Source organism: Sturnira hondurensis, unplaced genomic scaffold (assembly GCF_014824575.4).
Source record: "Sturnira hondurensis isolate 20B ecotype Veracruz unplaced genomic scaffold, ASM1482457v3 Scaffold0000880, whole genome shotgun sequence".
NCBI lineage: Eukaryota > Metazoa > Chordata > Mammalia > Chiroptera > Phyllostomidae > Sturnira > Sturnira hondurensis.
Genome location: NW_028073511.1, coordinates 21,443,174 through 21,467,284, shown reverse-complemented (window position 1 = coordinate 21,467,284; position 24,111 = coordinate 21,443,174). Strand labels below are relative to the sequence as shown.

At 35.1% G+C, this 24,111-nt stretch overlaps 1 long non-coding RNA gene across 1 annotated transcript; it reads left to right on the top strand.

The window, feature by feature from the left end:
* LOC118993800 (uncharacterized) lies at nt 1-23,459 on the top strand. Its single transcript, XR_005067948.1, has 3 exons — nt 1-28; nt 9,477-9,540; nt 23,327-23,459. It is a non-coding gene; the product is annotated as an uncharacterized LOC118993800 (long non-coding RNA).
* Nucleotides 23,460-24,111: the final 652 nt, after the last annotated feature.

Below are 24,111 nucleotides of genomic sequence, written 5' to 3'. Positions count from 1 at the left end.
ATTTTCATGTCCCTGATGACTAATAAAGGTGAGCATTATTAATGTTTATCTGCTACCAATGTATCTTTTTGGTAATGTTAAAATCTTTTCCCCATTTTAAAAATTTGGGTTGCTTTTTTTCCCATTGTTGAATATTGGGAGTGCTTTACATACACTGGATAAAAATCCTTCATCGTGTGTGATCTGAAAATATTTTCCCCCCATTCCTTGCTTCTCTTTTCATTTTTTCCACACTATCTTTTGAAGAGCAGAGAGTCTTAATTTTGTTAAAGTCCAATTGATTTTTTTCTCTTGTGAATCTTACTTTGGAGTGAAATGTGAAAATGTGTCTCTGCCAAACTCTAAGTCATAGAAGTTTTCTTCAGTATTATTTTCTAGCAATTTTATTTTATCTTTAATTGTTTTATTACTGTTCAAGTACAGTCATATGCATTTACTCCCTCCACTCCCCTCCCAGCCACTCTCACCTCCCTCCCCTGATCCGCCCCCAGTTGGTTTTGTCCATGAGTCCTTTATAGTTCTCGAAAACTCTTATCCCCTTCCCCCTATTATCCTCTCCCACCTCCCCTCTATTATATTGTTCTTAATTTCAGTGTCTCTGGTTGTATTTTGCTTGCTTGTTTGTTTTGTTGATTAGGTTCCACTTAAAAGTGAGGTCATATGGTATTTGTTTTTCACCACCTGGCTTACTTCACTTGGCATAATTTTCTAGCAACTTCATAGTTTTAGAATCCCTGCTAACATTTATTGGATTAGGAAGTATAAATAACATCAATACAAATGATATATTAAGCATTGGAAACCACAACAAAAGTACATTGAATCATCACAATTGCAAGGTTACTTTAACTTCTATCCTCCACTAAGAAGCTTGTCTAAACCTCATCAGTTAAATCCAAAATCTTTTTCTATAGGACAGGGTAAAGTGATGACTTGGAATTTTATCCAGCAAAGCTATAAAAGTTTGAGCACTTATCTTAAAGTTCTGAAACATAACTGGATGGGAGAATGAGGCCTCCACTCCTCCTGGGACAAGAAGACCCCACCGCTAATCATCTTTTCCTTTAAAACAACTGTGCTTTTAATAGAGAGGGAGAGAGATTACATGTTACAGAGAAAAAGAGAGTGATAGCAAGATAGGCAGAGTCATCCTAGAGCTAGAGCTAGATCTAGAGCTAGAGATAGATAGTGGTGGAGGTAGAGAAAGAGAAAGAGACAGAGATAGAGATGATAGAGATACAGAGAAAGAGGTTGAGGTAGAGATGGAGACAGAAGCTCCACACCAGGAAGCAAAGCACCTTTACTTTGGGGTTTTTGTGGTGAAGCTCAACCAACTTAATGTACGATATTTTCATTCCATCCCTTAATCCATCCAAAGCTGTACATAAAAGTACAAAAGTCCTATGACAGGTACCATTTATTTGACTTGGCACAACCACAGGGAGTTCAATATGGAGCCAAGGGTTTTGTTTTCTTTTGTGAGTCAACTTGATCTGATGGGAGACAATGATTTCTTATTTTATTTTACTTTGAATAATTTTTTATTTTTCAATTACAGTTGACATACAGTATTATATTAGCTTCAACAGCACAACGTAGTGATCAGATAGTATATAACTTACTGACTATCCTGATAAATTTCATCCATCTATCATCATGTAGTTATTACATTATTGACTATATTCCCTATTAGTACATTATATTTCCATGATTATTATGTAACAACAAATTTGAACTTCTTAATCCCTTTATCTTTTTCACCAGTCCCCCAAACCCTGCTTCCATGTGACAACTGTCAAATTATTCTGCTTATCTGTTTCTATTCTGCTTGTTCATTTATATTATTATTTTTAATCTCTTTTTTCTTCTTTTTCTTGAGGAAGACTCTAACATCCCACGTAATACTGGCTTGGTGGTGATGAACTCTTTTAGCTTTTTCTTGTCTGGGAAGCTCTTTATCTCTCGTTCCATTCTAAACGATAGCTTTGTTGAGTAGAGTGATCTTAATAGTAGGTCCCTGCTTTTCATGACTTTGAATATTTGTTGCCACTCCCTTCTGGCCTGCAAAATTTCTGTTGAGAAATCAGTTGACAGCATGAGTGGTCCCTTGTAGGTAACTAACCATTTTCTCTTTTAAGATGTTCTTTCTGTCTTTAACCTTTACCATTTTCATTATGATATGTCTTGGTGTAGGCCTATTTGGCTTCATTTTGTTTGGTACTCTCTGTATTTCCTGAACTTGAGTATCTATTTTCTTTGCCACATTAGGGGAGGGTTTTTTTGTTGTTATTTTTTTCACATAGGTTTTCAATTCTTTGCTCTCCCTTCTCCTTCTAACACCCACATCATGCAAATATTGGTATGCTTGTAGATGTATAAGAAACGTCTTCCCAAGAGGGCCAGACTGCCCATATAGCAGCCAGGATCCACTGGGGAAAACAAAAATTCTGCGACTTTCACTGCCATCCCTAAATGGACCTGAAGTTGGCACACACAGTGTAGGACACACTGAACTGAAAAATGACATGTTTGTCGCCATTCTTCTTTAACCAATGTTTTGGGCACCACCCCGTCATGGTCACAAACTGTTAGCTTTTTACTTGGTTGACCCATATGGCCATTGATTTCTTTCTTTTCACTCTAACTTTAGCTGCACATCTCTGTAATTCATTTAAAGAGGACCAAACCTTCTGTCTCCCCTGAATGAATCTTTGTACTTGTTACAGTGTGCACAACTGAGACTGACTGCTGGGTTAGCAAGGAATTTAGAAGAGAGTTAGGGCACTGTTCTAGCAGCTGTTTTTGAATTAATTCCTGGTGCTCAGCTCTCAACCACATCCTCAACTGCCCCCTCATAGGCAGACAATAACATGGAGGAGCATTTATTGTCCAAATATACAAATTATTTGGTTGAATGTTTGTTATTAATTTAATGGTCTTCCATTAAATCCTGATAATTGGCCTGTAAATCTGTCAATCTTTCCTCTCCGGAAAACCATGTCTCTGTGACACATCTTAGCCTCATTCCAAAATTGCCAAGAACTATGAAGGGTCTGAGATTCTACTAAGTTTTTAAGCTAACATGTTAATCTGCTATATTTTCTTGGATGATATTAGAAAACATGAGATTAATGGATCAGAGACAAAGGACAATTTATTACTCATAGTAAAATCAGTAGTCAAAATATTAGCACACTTGTGCCAGCCACTGAGCCTCAGTTGCCAGAAGGTCGTATGGAGAGAGAAGTGACAGCCACACGTGCAGAGGACTGTGCTATAGCGGAGCAGGCTTGAGCTTAGGGAATCCAGATATTTTATAATGGTTAAATATTGTTCATTATATGATCATTTGTGAAAGAAATATTCCACAATAAAGGACAGCTGATGACTTGTGTACAAGATGTGAAGAAATGTGGGAGATTCATTTGGAATTGTTTCCCAGTAGCAATGTGCTTTTCTACTCTGGCTGCTTTTGTCATTGGTTTTAACGCAATTTAATTGTGATGTACTTTGTAGTGATTTCCTTCATCACTCTTGTGCTCTGATTTTGTAGAGCTTCTTGATTGGTGGGTATATAGCTTTCACCTAATTTTGATAAAAATTTGCCCATTACTTACTCCACTTTTGTTTGCTGCCTCCCTTCCTCTCTCCTCTCATCTGAAGACTCCAGTAACTTATGTATTTTGTCATTTAAAGTTGTCTCAAAACTGTGGATGCTTTGTGTATGTGTTTGTTCTTTTTAGTCTTTTTAAAATTTCTATCTCTTTTTGGATAGCTTTTATTACATCTTCAGAGTCACTAATTCTACCTTCTGTAATGTCAATTCCAATGTTAATCCCAAATAGTGCATTTTTATTCCCAATGTTGAACTTTTCATATCTAGAAATTTTAATAAATGTTTTCTTTTAATCTTTCATGTCTCTAACATCATCAGTCTTTCATCTGACTTCTTACATACACAGTACACAGCTTTAACAACTTTTTAAAATGTTCTTGCTGGAAATTCTAGCATCTGTCAGTTCTGGATTGGTTATTTAATTTTTTGTAGTTGAACTTTTTTTTCTTTAAGATATTTTGAAAAGCAGTTTAAGATTCACAGCAAAATTGAGGGGAAGGTACATAGGTTTTTCATATACCTCCTGTTCTCACACATGTAAAGCCTCCTGCATTATCAACCTCCCTCAAAAAGTGGGACTTTTTTTTACAGTTAATGAACCTACATTAACACATCATTAGCACCCAAAGTCCACAGTTACATATTTGTTTATTCATGGTGGTGTGCACTCTATGGGTTTGCACAAATGAGTAATGACATGTATTTACCATTATGATATTGTACAGAGCATTTCACCATCTTAAAAATCCTCTTTGCTTTATCTATTCATCCCACCCCACTCCCTGACCCCTCTCAATCCCTAATCTTTTTAATATCTCCATAGTCTTGCCTCATCCATAATTTCACACAGTTGAAATCATACAGTATGTAACTTTAGATTAGCTTTTTCACTTAGTAGTATGCACTCAGGATTCCTCCATCGTTTTTTTCCCCCAGGGCTTGATAACTCCTTGTTTCCTCATTATCTGGATGTGCCACAATTTATTTATCCTCTCACCTCTTGAAGGACATATTGGTTGCTTTCAAGTTTTGGCAATCATGAATGAAGCTGCTATTAACGCCATATGCAAGTTTTTGTTGAACAGAATACTTCAACATATTTGGTTAAATACCAAAAGAACACAATTGCTGGACCGTATCATAAGAGTATGTTTCGTCTTGTGAGAAATCACCAAACTACCTTCCAAAGTGGTTATACCATTTTGTATTTTCACTAGTAATGAGTGAGAATTACTGTTGCTTGACATTCTCATTAGCATAGGGTGTTGTTACTGTTCTAATAGAGGTCGTGGTATCGCATTAATATTTTAATTTACATTTCCATGATTACATATGACATGGAGCATCTATTCATATTCTATTTACCAACTATAGATCTTTTGTGAAATATCTATTAAGGTCTTTGTCTCACTATTTAATTCATTGTTCATTTTCTTGTGGTTGAGTTTTAAAAGTTTTTTGTTTACTTTGGGTTAACAGTTTTTTATTAGAGTTATTTCTTGTGAATATTTTCTCCCTGTCTGTTGCTTTTTCTCATTCTCTCAACAGCCTTTTTTTCCCAACAATCTTTTTCTAAAATATTTTATTTATTTATTTTTAGAGAGAAGGTAAAGGAGAGAGAAAAAGAGGGAGAGAAACAACCTGTGGTTGTCTCTCATGCACCTCCTACTGGGGACCTGGCCTGCAATCGAGGCATGTACTCTGACTGGGAATCGAACCAGCAATCGTTTGGTTCACAGACCAGTACTCAATCCTCTGAGTCATACCAGCCAGGGCCTATCAACAGTTTTTTGGTTTTTTTTTTGCAGAACAGTTTTTTATTTTAGCAAAGTCCAGATTATCAATGACTTCTTTGTTGGATTGTGCTTTTAGTCTTAAGCATTATAACTGCCTGGACCTTCACAGACTTCTAGCTTCATTGCTTTAACTTAGGGAAACAGTGGGACTTTCTCTGGATTCTTTCTTTCAGAACTGTGCCCTGAAAACTTTCTTCAAAGAGTTTAACTAGAGAAATTGTAGAGTTCACCCCCTGATATTTAAAAATTTCTCAAAGATAACTGGATATCATTCCTTTATACCCAATATCTTGAAAATTATTGTTTCACATATTTTATTTATTTTTAGTTGTTTTCACTGGAAGGTTAATTCTGGCCTCTACTCATTTGACAATAAGTAACATCAGTAATATGAATGCTACCATACACATCAACTCATTCAGGTTCTATTAGAATTAAATTGCAAATTTTTATGTCTAGAAGAAAAATCTTCTGCATCTACTCTGATATATACTGAACCTAGAATAATTTAATTTTAAAAAGTTAATCTATGGCTACCGAATAGGTGGTAGTGTGAAACTAGAACCTATATCTTGCTACTGTGGCTGTACTGTGCTTAATTACTTCAATCCTATAAGTTGTGAGTGGCCTGAGATTTCATTTCAAGGCAAAACTCCAGTCCTTGGTTTCTCTAGATCTGTGCATAGTAGCCATTCTGTCAACTACTTGAGATTTACAATGAGTTGTCTAACATATGTTTGCAGAACACGGAATCAATCACATGAATCATCATTTACAATTCAAAGTTTGGATGTTATTATCTCTTAGTCACTGCTTGTAGCTTTGACTGCCTCTGTAAAATAATGTTATTGACAGCTGAAGTTCAACTGAGAAACTTTGTGTTGCAGTGATTATAGGGGACTCCATAAATATGGCCACATGCTTAAAAGATAAATTCTAATTTTAGTAATTTAAAAACATACAATTAATGTCTCACTGGTATATTATGGCAACATTTGAACTCTCATTTAAGTGTTTTAAATAACAGCATTAAATAACAATAAAAACAAAATAACAGTTTCGTGCTGATGCTCCTGCCAGGAAGGTCTTAAATCAAGATTTTTCTCCCTAAGCATGCCTTTCTACTCCTTTTCCACATTTGCTAATAAAATCTTCTTAATAAATAATTTAAGTCCCACAGTCCATAATCTTAAATTACTTTCGCACAGATTCTACCACTCCTAGGGAAGAGTAGCATTTATTAACTTCTGCCAGTGTCTGTGAAGTGGTTCTGGCTTTCTAGACCCTACAAGATTTGTCATTCATTTGTAAATTGTAACTTTTTACAACAACAAACTTGGTTGTTTGGGCATTCTTTTTAACACTGGGTATATTTGTTGAGATAGTGGGAAAATATGTGAGAGAAGAGCAATTAAATTCCTCTATTAAACCAGATAATAAATTTAAGTCATGATCCATTTTTTTCTTTTAAGAACAACAGGTTTGAGATCACTAAACATTTATGGCAACTGACCAAGATGCTATACAGTGTTGTCTTAAAAACTTCTGGGCCTCAGCCCTGGCTGGTGTAACTCAGTGGATTGAGCATGGGCCTGTGAAGCAAAGGTTCACTGGTTTGATTCCCAGTCAGGGCACATGCCTGGGTTGCAGGCCAGGTCCCCAGTAGGGGAAGCATGAGAGGCAACCACACACTGATGTTTCTCTCCCTCTGTTTCTCCTTCCCTTCCCCTCTCTCTAAAAATAAACAAACAAATAAATAAATAAATAAATAAATAAATAAATAAATAAAAACTTCTGGGCCTCAGGAAGATATAAAATGGGGTTCTTTGCAGAAATAAAGAGTGGGAAGGTGGAAAAGTATTCTTGGATCTTTTAAAAGAAAAAATGCATCTTGTTCTTAACATCATGCTTTAAGTTAATTTTGTGATCTTGAAGTTTAAATATTATAAATTTTGACTATAATTATATAACTATTAGCCACAAAACCATTTCTGTAAGATATCAAAAATTTAGGTCCTTGACTTTTGTTATTCATTCCCTCTCCTGTAATATTTGCTAATGTTTTATCTCAGAAAATTAATTTTAAGAAATAAAAAAATTATTTACCCAGTATAATAACTGGATTTTTATAGGTTATTTCACATATCACTCGAGGTCATGTTCTTATCTTATCTCTTCTTTACTTCTCTTCATGTTTTGTTCCTCATTTCTATTTGTGCTTATTTCCCTCTTACAAATGCTATAAAATAATATTTCACTCTCAGAATTTTTTGGAAGACAAGAAAAAAATAATAAGGTTGTCCATATTAATTAATCAAATAGCACATTGTTTTTATGTTTTAATTATAACAATGATAAAGCAGTTTTCAATCAGAGTAAAATGTCTCCTGTAGCTGCCAAAAGAGCTAGTAAGATATGAAAGAGTATTCAGAGAAGCACAGTGACCTCCAAAATGGGAAGTCTGAGTCATGCTTTGGAGCAATGCGTTCAGTCTTAAAAGTGACACTAGGAAAAATTGACAAGTTGGAGCGAAGTAGCAAGATAGTAACCTGACATAACGGTATTAAAATCATGCCACATAAAGAGTGTGTTGGAGTTGGTAGGTGGACATGTGTGGGCACGATTTAATAGCTCTCTGTATATCCGAAGCACTTTCATTAAGTTTGGTCTATGAATGTGTTTCTTCGTGTCAGAATTAGAAGAAAGGAAAAAGTGGTGGGAGTCAGAGTCTGCTCAGCAGGAGGGGAAGTTTTCAAAATGATCAGAATTACTGAAAATGGAAATCAGTATTCTGACAGTGCAATCCAGCAATGTGCTGAGAACACTATAAATAGGGTTTAAGGTTCTACTCATTATTTTACTAGATGATTTCTCAGTCCTTTTAACTCTGCAAATCTATGACTTTTATTCGTCTTAAAGATAGTTGATACTTACCCAGACAGAGACTCATAGATAAGTAAAAGATCCAGATTAAACAAAAACTAGTTTGGTAAGGGAGAAATCTCTACAATATTGATCCCAAATTTGGGGATGGATGTGTCCCAGCTAGCAACTTCTTTGAGAATTCCCTTTAATAAAGAGAGGTGACTTGTCCAAGATCCTACCACTCTTGCATAAGGCAACCTATATCTAATGACTGATTGAATTGGGAGTACAAAAGCCCGGCCCCTTTCCTTATCTCCGAACAACCATAAAAAATACCATTCTAGCTTCAAAGTTCCTTGTGGAGTGAGCTGAACTCACACTTTGGCAATGTTGTAACCCATATTCTAAAGTTGCCAATTCCGTGAGTACCTTGAACAGTGTCACTAATGAAGGGAAATCCTTTTGGAGAAGGTGTATATCTTACCAGAGCCATGCCATTCCACCCTTCTGTCTGGGCCTTCTGCTGGGAAAACAAAATCAAGTCTCACACAATGCCTTTGTCATTGTACCCTCTAGTATTCTTGCTGTAGGACAGTAGTGTATGATACCTCTGTGCGTGTAAACCATGTTGTCCCTGCTTACATGCATGGTCATGACCATGCTTGATCAGAGCTGTTTCTAATAATGTCGTTACAGAATGTTTTCTTTCCAGATAATGATGTACAAGCTAGTGAAAAAATAATTCCAGGTACCACAAGAGTAACAGAAATTTGCTGGGGATTTGTTTTTTACCTTTTTTTAAAATGGAGTGCACTGGATGTCTCTGTAATTTTGTTCAGATGACTACAGAACCTGGAAAAGCTGTTGCTGCTAATGATGCATAACATACTGCTATTGGTTTTTTATGTAAATAAATAAACAAATAAATATATATAATTTGAATTTTTGGAAACTTTAGCTGTGCTGTCTACTTTGGAAAAACTATCTCAGTTTTACCATGTTGGGTGGGCATTATAGAGAAATTAACAGCCATATCAGTATAGAGGTGTTCAACATAATTTTTTCCATTTGTACAGGGGTAAACATTGTATTAAATAGGTAAGATCTTAATCTACATGGGTTTGATTACAGAAACAAATAAAGTATTCTCTACATAATGAAAAAAAATAAAGTTGCCAACTCCTCCTTTCTTGCCTTAGGATCAGAGGAGCAACAAATGACAACTATGTTTGAGGCCTTGGAAAGATTCATGAATTTCAGAGGGTGAGGTATACAACTAGTAAAGAGTTAAGATACTGTCACATTAATACAATTTTGGGGTTGAGTAGTTTTTTGACTTTGTATCCCGCTATTTTGCCAAATTCATTCATTAGGTCAAGCAGGTTTTGGGTGGAGTCTATAGAATTTTCTATGTACACTATCATGTCATCTGCAAACAATGGCAGTTTTACTTCCTCCTTTCCAATTTGAATGTCTTTCATTTCTTTTTCTTGTCTGATCACTGTGACTGGAACATCCAATACTATGTTGAATAGAAGTGGTGAAAGTGGACATTCATATCTTGTTCTTGAACTTAGTGGGAAAACTTTTAGTTTTTGCCCATTGAGTATCATATTGGCTGTAGGCTTCTTGTATATGGCCTTTATTATGTTGAGGTATACTCCCTCTACTCCCATTTTGGTTAGTATTTTTATCATAAATGGGTGTGGTACTTTATAAAATGCTTTTTCTGTATCTATTGATATGATCATGTGACTTTGTCTTTCCTTTTTTTGTGTGTAATGTATTACATTTATTGAACTGTGAATATTGTGCCATCTGTGCATCCCTGGGATGAATCCCACTTGATCTTTGTGTATAATCTTTTTAATGAATTGCTGGATACAGTTTTCACAGCTGAAAAAAACATTAGCAAAATGAAATAAGAACCAACCATATGGGAAAATATATTTGCAAATGATACCTTGGACAGGGTTTGATATCCAAAATACATAGAGAACTCACAGGACTCGACTCCAGAAGACCAAAAAAAAAAAAAAACAATTTAAAAATGGGCAAAGGACCTGAACACACACTTCTCCAAGGTGGACATACAAAAGGCCCAGAGACACATGAAGGGATGCTCAGCATCACTAGCTGTCAGAGGGATGCAAATGAAAATCACACATGATACCATTTCTCACTGGTTAGAATGGCCATTCTAAACAAATCAACAAACAACAAGTGCTGGCAAGGTTGTGGAGAAAGGAAACCCTAGGACACTATTGGTAGGAATGCAGACTAGTGCAGCCAGTCTGGAAAACAATATTTCCACAACATATTGTGAAAAACAATATGGAATTTCCCCAGAAAACTAAAAATGGAACTGCCTTTAGATCTGGCAATTCCATTGCTGGGATTATACCTTGAGAACCCTGAAACACCAAGTCAAAAGAACCTATGCACCACAATGTTCATAGCAACATGATTTACAATAGTCAAGTGCTGGAAGCAACCTATGTGCCCATCAGTAAATGAGTGGATCTAAAAACCGTGCTACATTTACACAATGGAATACTATGCAGAAGAAAGAAAGAAAGAGCTCCTACTCTTTGCAAAAGCTTGGATGGAACTGAAGAGCATTAAGTTGAGTAAAACAAGCCAGGTGGTGAAGGATAAATACCACATGATCTCATCCATAAGTGAAACCTAATCAATAAAGCAAATAAGCAACCAAAATATAGAATATAGAATAAACACTGAAATATAGAATAAACTGATAGTAACCAGAGGGGAGGTAGGAGGGGATAATGGGGGGGGAAAGGGTGAACATGGATAAAAGACCCATGGCCAAAGCCAAAGGGGGGTAGTATCAAGGGACGGTGGGAGGTAGAGATGGCTTGTGGGGTGGGGGCAAGTGATGAAGAAAAAATGCAGGCAACTATAGTTAAACAATGATAAAAAAAGACAGAAAGAAAAAATACAATTTTGGGGATTGACTAATCGGTGGCATTCCAGGAAATGCCTTCTAAAATAAATTACAACTAATGCAGCTCATACCTCTTAGCGTAGAGAAAGAATTATCATGCCTAGCAGGCCATACCTAGAGGACTGCTCTGGCTGTCACATAAGGTGGCATGAAACGCTGCAAAATCTGAGTAACACAGAGAGCAGAGAAAGGCTCTACAGGAAGTCTAGATTTCCCAATTTTGGTATAAATGACTCTAATGCTTGGGTCACTTAATCTGACCAACTGTGTTGTCTTAAGTCTATCTGTGATAACAAAAGATGGTACATAGTGTTTATATACAGCATAATAGGAATATTATAATTCAGCTTCCTAGGATTCTGTACCAAGGCTATACCATCTACAAAGGAGCAAACATCTTTTGAATTAAACATCTTGTAATGCTGGCTCTGCTAGAGATGCATTGTAAGATACTAATTGACCTGTAGCCAGAAATGTCTGCTCCAAGCTGGATTCTGTCAACAACATCCTGTTTGAAGACTTACAGCAAAGGCAAGTCTGAAGGAGGCAGTCCAGTTAAGGACCTGTTATAACAATTGAGGGAGGTGGAATTGGTGGTGTTAGAAAGCGCTCAGATTCTGGATATGTCCCTAAGATAGAGTTGATACCATATGTTGGTGGACTGAATGTGGAGTGTTATGGAAAACAGAGATCCAGAAATAATGAGAAGCTTCTTGGCCTGAAGAAAAGTGGAAAAAAAATGAATTGGCTGTGTACTGAAATCTCAAAGACTGTAAGAGGAGATTTATAAAAGACCAGGGCCAGGTGGGATGAAGCTACCCAAAGCTCAGTTTTGAACATGTTAAATTTGAGACTTTTTTTTTTACACTTTGAAGTAGAACAGTCAAATGGGCAGTTGATACACAGGTCTAGGTTCCAGGAGAGAGGTCCAAGCTGGAGAAGTACATTTGGGAATGATGATCATGTAGATCCCTTTAAAGCCATGAGTCTGCATGAGATCATTAAAGAAGCATCCATAGATAAAAAAAAGATAGTCAATAACTGAATGCTGGGACACTCTCACATTTAGAGGTCAGGTTGATGAGGCGCAGTCCGCAACAGAGCCAAGATAACAAAGCCAGATATGGGAAGAAGACAATTTTTTTTCTCTCGGAGCAAAGTAAGAAAATTGTTTCATGGAGAGAGTGATAAACATGATGTCATTTACTAATTACGATGGCTTGACCCCATTGTTCTGTTTCTTCAAATATGCTCTACTTTGGCATTTTTTTCTTTCACTTTTTTCCTTATTAGGTCCCATGGCCTCCTCATCCTATCAGTCCCTGTGTCTTTGCCTGCTCCTCCTTCCCTAAAACAATAGCCTTCAAATACAGTGGTGAGCACTTAGCAACTCATGTCCTATGAAGTACGAAAGGCATCTTTCTAGTTTATAATAAGTCCTGGCACAATATGTACTCTGACCTTATATGTTCTCCAGTGAATTCACAGCTCTTTTTAGACATTACCTCATTAATCCTAAGCTAAGCTTTAAGTACATAAACTATAAACATTAAAATTTATTTGGAAGCACATGTGAAGAATTAATTGCCTAAAACAGGTCAAGTGGAATGTTTAAACTAAATAAAATAAATTTATCTGTAGATAAAGTCTCATTTTTATAAGCCTTTACACATGAATATTCATGGAAACCACATAGAATTGATTATGGAAATATAAACCCAGGTAATTCAACAAGGAAAAGACCCCAAGATAATGCCTGAGTTAAACAGGCACAAGATCATATTATTTACATCAATATCATCATAATTACCATTATCTATGAGGAGCCTTAATCAGTGTCAGCACTCAGCTAAACACTTTAAATTATTATCTTAATTATTATAGCCACTCTGTAAAATAGAACCTAGAATTATTTATCTTTAGATATGGAGCTCCAAGTTCAGGGACTGTAAGAAAGTTGGCTAAGGTCACACAGATAAAAGAAATGGGCATTAAATATGTCACTATAAAACCTAATAATAATAATGGAGACTTAACCTTGGCTTTAAAATAAGAATTAAGATTATTACTAAAGGCCCTGGTTGGTGTAGCTCAGTGGATTGAGCACAGGCCTGCGAACCAGAGGCTCATGGTTCAATTCCTAGTCACGGCACATGCCTGGGTTGCACACCGGTTCCCTGCAGGCCAGTTCCCATCAGGGGATGCGCGAAAGGCAACCATACATTGATTTTTCTCTCCTTCTCTCCTTCCCCTCTAAAGATAAATAAATAAATAAAATCTTTATAAAAAAGATTATTTCCAATAACCCTGGCTGGTGTGGGCCCGTGGATAGAGTGCCAGCCTGTGAACCAAAGGGTCACTGGTTTTATTCCCAGTCAGGGCATATGCCCGGGTTGCGGGCCAGATTTCCCAGTAGGGGGTGCTCCAGAAGCAACCACACATTGATGTTTCTCTTTCTCTCTGCCTTCTCCTCTCTCTAAAAATAAATAAGTCAAATCTTTAAAAGAAAAGATTATTGACAATAGCATCATAAAAACTGAAATGAGAAATCTTGAAGATTGTTTAAGCATAAGAGATAGGAAACAGAACCAAACAAAATAAATTAACAGTTGATTCTTCGGAAAAAAAACTAATGAAATTGATCATTATTTAGCAAAACTAAATAAGGTAATAATATAGACAATAAATGTCTATATTTCTATTTCATATTTGTATTATCTATCTATCATTATCTATACCTACCTATCTAAGCTAAAATAAACTTGGAAAGGAAAATTGGCCCAGGGAAAGAAAGGGAAATAAGAGACCAATGTCATTATTAAAACAGATTAAAAATTCTAACAAAATGAAGATACCGTTAGCAAAACAAGTGATTAAATATTCATATTTGAACTAGTGCTTCTTTATAATAGTGCTTGAGTCATTCTCATATATCATTTTCATATAACTTAAAACATTCTTCTTGCCTACTCCTTGCTTCTAAGTATTATTTTGATATGGTCATGCTTGGTTTGCTATTCTTAATTCAAGGCAATTCTCAAGCAGTATTTCCATAGGCAATGACAAATGAAGGAAGATGTTGAACAGAGACATCTTAACCCCATGTGAGCTTTCCCAGGATCACTCTACCCTTGGTATGTAGGATGTATTACACTGGAAGAAAACACACTGAAAATCAGTTAGGGTGCTCTTGTAGGGGAAAGGATAATAAATACATGGATGTCTGTAGTGTATGCAATGAAGCTGAAATAAGATAAATGCAATATGTTTAACTGATTAACAAAGCTTTCTTCTGTACTATAGATACTTCTAATAGTCCTATAAAAATAAACTGAATTCCCCAAATTAGAGAAATTGACTAAATAGCATTAACTTTTTTGTGTTATAAAACAATATAAATTGTGCTTAAAATTATTAAATACAATAACTGAGTACAGTTAGATACGCAAATACAAAATAAATATTGAAGATTTTTTCTATGTCATGATAATGCCTAGTTGTGAGATATTAGATGGAAAAATACACTAAAAACATAATTTTATGTTTATAAAATATAAACAAAACATAAGAAAATATTAAGTTTAAAATTGATTAAGCATAAATTTTATAATACAATATAATTTAAAAGAAAGTATACAAATAAAAGCACAACATTTTACTAAAGAACATAAAACTGATTTTTTTCAGAAAGTGATTTTAATAAGCAGAGACAATAAAAGTTTCTTGTTAGATATTTTCTTTAAGAATAATATGTTTGTATTGGTGACAGAATAAACAATAAACTTTTATATATAAAAGTCTATTTGATTCAAGAAATAAATCTGACATATATAGTTCAAAAGAGTTCAATGAAAAATTACCTCTATTAAAAAATTACCTCTATTAAAACAGGTATTTCTGCGTGTTTTTCAATTAGTATTTCAATTATGCATTTATTATTTTTAAAACTTAGATTTTATTGTTTTGATGATTGTTATGGTAATTAATTATTCAATTAAAAGAATTAAAGGGGATTATTTAAGTCTTGCACGATGTATGAAACAAAATAGCTCAAAATATGGGCTTTGGAGTCAGATATGCACCTGTCTTCAAATCCCTGAAGTCCCTTCAATGAGCTGAATGACTTTGAGTAATCCCATGGATTGAATTGTGTCCTCTAAAAAATTTATTAAAGTCCTAACTTCTGGTACCTATGCATCTCACCTCATTTGGAAATAGGGCATTTGCAGATGTAAATTGCACCTTCAGGTGATTCCTAATTCAATGTGATTGGCATCCTTACTAAGAGACAGAGGGACAAACATACAGGGAGAAGAATGCCAGGGAATGACAAAGGCAGGGATTGGAATGATGCATCTATTGAGCTGGCCAAAGAGTCTGTATGGTTTTTCCCGTAAAATAAAAGACACATTTTTCATCTTCACCAATACCTTTATTGATTTGAATATTTTGAGTATTTCATCTATTTCCATAGTGGTATAATGTTGATTGTTCTCAAAATATGTCAATTTGATTGCTATCAACTTCAACTGGTCTACCTGACCACAGAACATCTTCCAGAGAGAAATTTCCAGCATGAAACTTCACAAACCATTTTTGACACGTTAGATCAGTCACAGTACCTTCTCCATACACTGCACAAATCCTTTTTTTGTGTTTCAGTTACATGTTTACCTTTCTCGAAATAGCAAAGCATAATATGTCAAAACTGTGTGTATTTTCTTCCATTTTCAATGTTAAAATGGCTACACAAAAGTTCACCAATTTTGCTAAGTCTTTAAAAAAATGCTCACTGATATCACAGCTGTCACAATACAATCTAGCAAAATTATTTCAAGTGAAGTTAAAGACAACTAAGTGCTACTAGAGCCATCTTACAAAAAAAAAAACAACAACAAAGGAACTTTTTGGCCAACCAAGTACAAGCCAAGGAATAGAAGGATTGCCCACAGCACCAGAAGCTAAGAGAAAAGCATGAGACAGATTCTTCTGTGGAGCTTTGAGAAAGAGCATGGGCCTTCAGACACCTCAGTGTCAGACTTCAAGCCTTGAGAACTGGGAGAAGATAAATTTGCTGTTTTAAATCACCCAGCAGCCCTAGAAAACTAATACAGGTAAATAACATTTATTCAAGTTTCAGGTTTTCTCCTTTTTCAAATAGGCATAATAATTCCCCTTGAGGTCTTAACTTTCTGTTGTTGTCTAAATTTTCTCATGTGTAGAATAAGAATATTAATAATATTCTTGTCATAATGTTGCCAGGAGCAAATGAGAGTTATATGTAAAGCCCTTACTCCTGTACCTGAAACATAGGAAAAGGTTTATAAGCATTTGCCATTTTATTATTTGATTTGGTAATCCTTATTATATGATTAACCTAGTGTTTGAAACATGGTAAGCACTTATGAGGTATTACTTATTATTTTGGTTAAATAATAAAGACATGTACAACACATGGTGCCTCACAAGTTTCAATAGTTTTGTGCTATTATAGTTTGTTAGTTTTGTAAACAAAGTGATTAATTTATCCTTTTAGTTACTATTTAATTTTTTGATGAGCCTATGAATTAATCTTTAAATGCTAAAATAAATTGCTTCAGAGTAGTTTTTGCTTTGATGAACTCTGAAGTCTGTATGAGTTCAAAATTTAAACTGGGCAACAGACAACTACTCCTAGAAGGAGAAAGATACTATTGGAATAAAGAAAAGAATTATGAATATACCAAAAGGGATAAACTTCCTAATTTAAATAATAATTGTCTTTATAAAAGGGATCACTCTTTAGCAAATACACATTAGGGTGTTTATGGGGAAAGGGATCGCAACTTACTTTGAACTAGTTCAATAAAATATGCTAAACTTACCTGCCAACCTGCCTACCTACCTACCTGCTTATATTTAAACAGAAATGAATAGAAATGTAGGTAATATTAATAATATAGGCAATCTAAGGAAGATTGACAAAGAGATATTTGTACTGTTTCTACAATTATTCTGTTATCTAAAATTATGCCAAAATAAGTTGGAAAAAGATGATGTCAATAAAGAATAGAAATTTAACATAAACTACAGATGTCCTAATTAATTACTTAGATCATGAAGTTATTCTTTTTTATGAAGTTATTCTTGATAAATAATTTAAAGTATGATTTAAATAGAAGCTGGCCAGCATAATTTGGGCATAAATGGGAAATGGGACTTCAGTTATTTACTCTATAGGTCACTGTACTCAAACACAATTAGCTGAAAAAGTGACAAGCATTTCTTCAGGAATTTTTTTCTTTTGTTCCAATCAATAGAACATAGATAGATACAAATTAAGGTTTTTTTTAAATTAATTGTTTCCAAACTTTATTTTATTTCACCCATACAAAATCATCTGACTTGTTACCTCTAACAGCTCTGTGAACATAATAATGTGTGCAGGTAAGTACAATTATATCATTATAAAGAGCTATAATACTGAAAAACATTGATTTGAGCCATTTTTGTTTCTATAAATAGAGTTGCCTGATAGATTATACTTATAAGTCTATTACAAGGAGAATTTTCCCAGTTGTCTTAGAGATACAGTATGAACCACCACATGCTATTTTTGTTTAATGATTTTCCACCCTTAAAGAGTTTTTCATTGTATATAGCAAGTTTTAAATTGGAAAGCTGCCAAATTGACTCTAATTTAAGCTTTGATGTTACAAATGAATCTCTTGGTAAATATCATAAATCATCCTATGAAAATATCAATACATCCAAATGCCATATCTAAACAATTTTAGGTCCAAAGCATCACTAAACAAAAAGTTTAATCAGTCAGTAGACCAAAGCAAGCTTCGGTTATTTTCAGATAAACTCAGCTACATTTTTTAAAAAATATGTGCACCAGCTCTATGCATCACCAGAATAAGTTTCCCTTAATGAGTGTGTATATGCTTCCATTTCTTAAGAAATGCGTTGTGACCAATCAATCTGCCTTTTATACAGTGTCACTCATGCAAAGTCCGATCATACACTGAAGTCAGAGCTTCCCAGTGGATGCTACAAGGAAACAGGTTACCTATGCAGTAGCAGTGTATTTTATTGGTGGTGAAAATATTCAGCAAGCTAGAATAATCTTTTCTTTCTTTTTTTAAAGATTATTATTTATTTATCTTTAGAAGGTAAGGAAAGGAGAGAGGGAGAGAAATATCAATGTATGGTTGCTTCTGGTGTGTCCCCTGCTGGGAACTAGCCTGCAACCCAGGCATGTGCCCTGACTGGGAATCAAACCGCGGTTGTGTGGTTCACAGGCCCGCGCTCAATCCACTGAGCTACACCAGCCAGGGCTAGAATAATCTTTTCTTAACCAGCAGTAAAACATCTTCATTCAACTAAATTCATACTCATATCTCAACTGACTTATTTGGTAAGAGGTATAAGAAGAGGAATTATAAATTAATTTAAACATTTAGCAACAATATTAATTATTTATTTATGAGTGTTTGAGCACACCCCAAAACAGTGGTTTAAAGTAACCATTTACTTGCTCACAATACTGGGAACTAGCAACATGGGCAGGATTCAGGGGGCATGAGTCATCCCTACTTCTCACAGTATCAGCTGGACTCATTCATGCTATGCTGGTCATTTGGCAGTTCATCTCACTGGCCCTGGATGGCTTCACCTACATTATTTTTAACTGGTTGGGGCTGTGAGCCAGTGTGTGTCAGTTCTTTCCATATGACATCTCCTGCAGGCTACCTTGGACTTTCTTCTAGAGCTTTCAATTTCTAAGGCAAGAACAGGGCTGGACATTCTCTCTTTTTAAAAATTTTTTTTATTTAATAATTTTTCAAGTACAGTTTTCTGGTTTTTACTCCCATCCCAGCCCACCCCCACAGTGCACCCCACCTCCCTCCCATTTCCGTCCCCCTTAGTTGTTGTCCATGTGTCCTTTATACTAGTTCCTGTAAATCCTTCTCCTTTTTCCCCTGAAATTCCCTCCCTTCTCCCCTCTGATCACTGTGCCCCTGTTCTCTATTTCAGTGTCTTTGTTTTTATTTTGCTTGTGTGTTTGTTTTGTTGTTTAGCTTCCTGTTAAAGATGAGATCATGCGGTATTTGTCTTTTAACACCTGGCTTATTTCACTCAGCATAATGCTTTCCAGTCCCATCCATGCCATTGACAAGGGTAGTAGTTCCTTCTTTCTTTCTACTGCATAGAATTTCATTGTGTATATGTACCATAATTTTTTGATTCATTTATTTACTGATGTGCACCTAGGTTGCTTCCAACTCTTGGCTATTGTAAATTGTGCTGCTATGAACATTGGGGTGCATAGATTCTTTGGGATTGGTGTTTTAGGGTTCTTAGAATATAATCCCAGCAGCGGAATTGCTGGGTCAAAAGGCAGGTCCATTTTTAGTTTTCTGAGAAAATTCCATACTGTTTTCCATAGTGGTTGTACCAGTCTGCAATCCCACCAACAGTAAACTAACGTCCCCTTTTCCCCACATCCTCTCTATCATTTGTTGTTTATTGCTTTGTTTATGATGGCCATTCTGACCGGTGTAAAGTGGTATCTCATTGTGGTTTTACTTTGCATCTCTCTGATAGCTAGCAATATTGAGCATCTTTTCATATGTCTCTGGATCCTCTGTATGTCGTCCTTGGAGAAGTGTCTGGACATCCTCTTGAGTCTGGGTTTGGAAGTCCTTCCATGTTTCCTAAACTGTTGCCCACAGCAAGTCAGGAGGCCAGCCCCTAGTAAAAAGAAGGGAAACAGACTCCACACCTCCATGAGAGGAATTGAAGAAAAAGGATGTCCTATTGAAGAAAAAGGATGTAGTAGAGATGAGAATAATACATCGACATATACGTATTGGATTTTTTTCCTTAAAAATAGCTCTAGTAGTGACTTTGCAAAATTTTCAGCAATTTCCTCTCCTTCACAATGTTATCATTTCTAATAGTTTAATTTTAAATGCTTTGAAATAATTGTCTTGAGTTTAGGCTATTCTTTTTATATGTCCTTTTAAAGAATGTTGACCCCCATCAGTATCCAAGGAATCACTATTCATCTTTCCACAAAGAGTAAATGCTTCTGTGTGTGGATCTGTGCACCTCATCTGCACTCTCCAGTCACCTACAAAATCCTAGTGTTGAGCCCTTCTATTACTAAATTTTTACATTTTTATCTCTTCTTTTAAATCTCTCTCTCTTTTTTCACATATTTCACCTGGACAGTGTAAGTGTGGCCCATTGCATTTTAATAAAGCAGTCATCAGGGGGTGGAGGGATGGAGCAAAAAATTGAAAGAACTCATGGACATGGACAATGCTGCGTTGAGGTAGTGGATGGTGGTAAAAGAGGCTATAAGGGAAATAAATAGTAATGGAAAAATACAATAAAAACCTGCAAAAAAGTTTCTCTGGATGCTTTTTATGACAGCCATGCTGAAATCAAAGTGGAGGGCTCCTTGAGAATCACTGGAGGTGGTGAGAGAGCTCTCTATTCTTATTTTACTTACTTTGTGATTTATCTTGCTAGTATGTGCCAGAAATGAGAAGATGGAACAATCAAAATAACATGTAGTCACAGTATTCAACCTGAGATCTAAAAACTTTATCAAACAAAGACTTCATAACTTCATAAGATAATAGGAGAGGAACTTGAAGCTGAAATACAATTTTCCCCAACCTCAGGCACAGGGAAGATTTTCTTCACATTCTCATTTTTGAAGATCAGGGCTTCAGCATCTGCTGTGTCACTCATAACCACAGGCATAAAGCACATCTTGTTGGAGAATAATTACAAAGGTGATGGCACAAATATGTGGTTTTAGGAAAATAAGCAGCTTTCTGAGACAGATCATTACATTCCCAGTCTCATTTCCACCCTGCTTCAAACTTCCAAAAATTTCAGGTGTGTCTATCCACTTGGAAAGCAATATTATTGAGTACTAGTGAGACTGATTTAACAGTGGTTTACACCAAGATACAATTTATTTCATTCACACGAATGCCTGAGGAAGAGGTCAGTCCTGTTCCATGATGGGATCCTAAGATGCAGGATACTTTCATTTTACCATTTCACAACACCCAGTTCTGCTTAGTCCAAACTGGATCCCCAAAACTGAGTCCAGCCCTGGGGAGGGGAGAGGAGGACAGAGGAAGCAGAGGGCAAGTACCTTTCTTTTGTTGACATGGCCCAGAAGTTTCGCACATCATTTGGTATACCTGCCATTTGCCTTAAATAAGTACTCAACACAACAGTGGTGTAGGAATAATCCAAGAAAATAACTGTAGATATATATAAAGATTTTGCTATAGTTGTAATATTATATTATTAATAATGTGAGAGAATCAAGTTTATAAATCTAATAATAGGCGATATATTAATATAGATTACTAAAATCAATATTAAAACCTAGTTTTGCCCACTGGAATCATTATATTATTTAGAATATCTGAACATATGTTTTCACAGAGCCCCAAATAACGTGGAGGACATGGAAAGAATGAGTGGAAAAGAGTGAAGTATAACATAAATGTGGTTTTAATTTATATGAAATTATTCATGTGTATTTTTTAATTGTAAAATTTATTTAATGATAGCAAGTAAAAGTATCATAAAGAGATTAATACGAAACAGAATTCTAATATTCTATGAATCTCACTTTTTATAAAACAATCCTTTATCTTCAGCACAGCAGGAGTGTATGACTAAGGAATGACAACACTTTATTTTTCTGAACCTATTTGGTTGAATTTTACCACAATTGAGAAAGCAATATGATTTGACTATTGAAAGCTCTTTAACTGCAGGAGATTTCAGAATGTAATCCATCAATTTGGAAATCCAGAATCCTAGTAAATCAGTTCACAGCTGCTTGCCTCTTTCTTGAGGTATCTTCTCTCCTCCAACATAGGCTCCCATTAACGATTTGCTACCTTTTATAAAAAGGCAACAAAGAATTATCCTGTATATTTTCTTAAAATAGGGCAACAACACATCAACTTGCTGCCTAAATGTAATTTCAATGACAGATTATTATTGAACAAGGACAGCATAAAACAGCAAGTTGAGAGCTGCCAGGAATGGCTAAAATATCTGCTTGTTAAAAAGATCTGGCTAGAACTATAGTAAGGATTTTCTGGCTAGGTTCCTTTTTTTTAAGTTTATCAACCTTTATTTTTATAAGGTTTATTTATAAATTGACTTAATAAGCCTTTCATGATCATATATATAGGATGTTTGATCTTATATTATCTTATAATCTTTTTATTTTTATTTTTTAAAATTTATTTAATTATTTTTGAAGTACAGTTCACACAGTGGCAGAACCACACGACACCCATTTATCTGAACATCAGATTTCATTAAGGGGATGAAAATATAATCTCTTAATAGATTTCTTTCTTTATGAACTGCTTAATTATGATAACTTCATCATGTTAACAAAATGGATTATGTCTCTTGTCCCTGTACTTACTAGGGCCTGGTATACAGGCCAGGTATACAGAGTTGGCCTGGTATACAGCCTGGTATACAGCCAGGCTGTACCAGGTATACAGCCTGGTATACAGCTGGTATACAGCCTGTCAACATTTTCATTTCAACCCTAACATTTCATGGGGATTTGATTCTACCGAAAATCAGCTCCAGGCACCCACTTAGTCCAAAATTATTTTTATCTTGTCTAAGTCAAACAGTTCTGTAGCAGTTAATCCATTCCTAAGGAAAGAAGGCCAAATTTGGTCCTTGTCTGTACCCATCTTTACTTTTTCTTTTCCTCCTCAAATATTCTTAAAAGCTCCAATTAGAATTTGAAATTCCCAATGTCTGTCATGACTGAGAGGCTATTTCGCCTATCACTCACTGGCCAGCGAAGACCCTGAGACACAATTTTCTCTGTTCCCGCTGAGAGTGTAATAGTAGGATCAGGCTAATGCTCAAATGACTCTCTCCCTTGGAATAAATTATGGCTGTTCGTTTTTAGGCAAAATTTAACTAAAAAAAGCTTGCTTTGCTTTCATGTGCTGTAAGATAACTGGCATGATTTTCCCCTGCTAAAATAAATCAGTATCCCATACATACTTTCAGAAAAACAGTACGAGAAAGACCCAAAATGTCAATCAAGGTGGAAGAACCAACAGCTGAAAACTCTCAGCTTCTATAGCTGTACTACGGGCTAGTGGTGGAACAGCCACGTTAAGGTGCAATGATGATAACAGGAAGCAAAAGGATGGTTTTATTAAGTCTAGGAATGTTTTGGCAATAAAATATTTGTAGGATAAATCCTGGTACTTACAGAGGGTTTTTTGGTTATTGTTTATTTGTTGATTTGTGGGATTATTTGAGAACTGCAAAACTTAAAAGAAATGATAAGGACCAACTAACAGTTTTTTTATTGAAATTGAACAAAACAGTATGTTCCCACAAGAAATTTCTAATAACTTGGAGATGTAGTTTATGTTCTTTTGTTTTTAATGTATGTGTTGTTAAAATTAGCTCCTGCTTTTAATCTACACTTTTAGTATAAATTATTTTTTTTATTTGGCAACTCTGTAAATTGTGTGCTTGATAGATTTCCCCATGATAAATTTAATGATTCTACAAATATAAAATTATTTTAATAAAAAATAATTTAAAATATGTGATTAGTATAAAAGATAGATTGTACGACTATCTCAGTAGCTGAAAAGTCTTTTGATAATAACATAAATTCTTGTTTTGGAAAAATATAGCAAAATCAGAATAAAAACACCATAATACCACTTAAAAGCCTTTAGTGTTTCATAACAATGTTAATGCACTTAACACCACTAAATTGTACACCTAAAAATGATTAAAATGGTAATTTTTACATTTTGTGTATTTTAGCACAA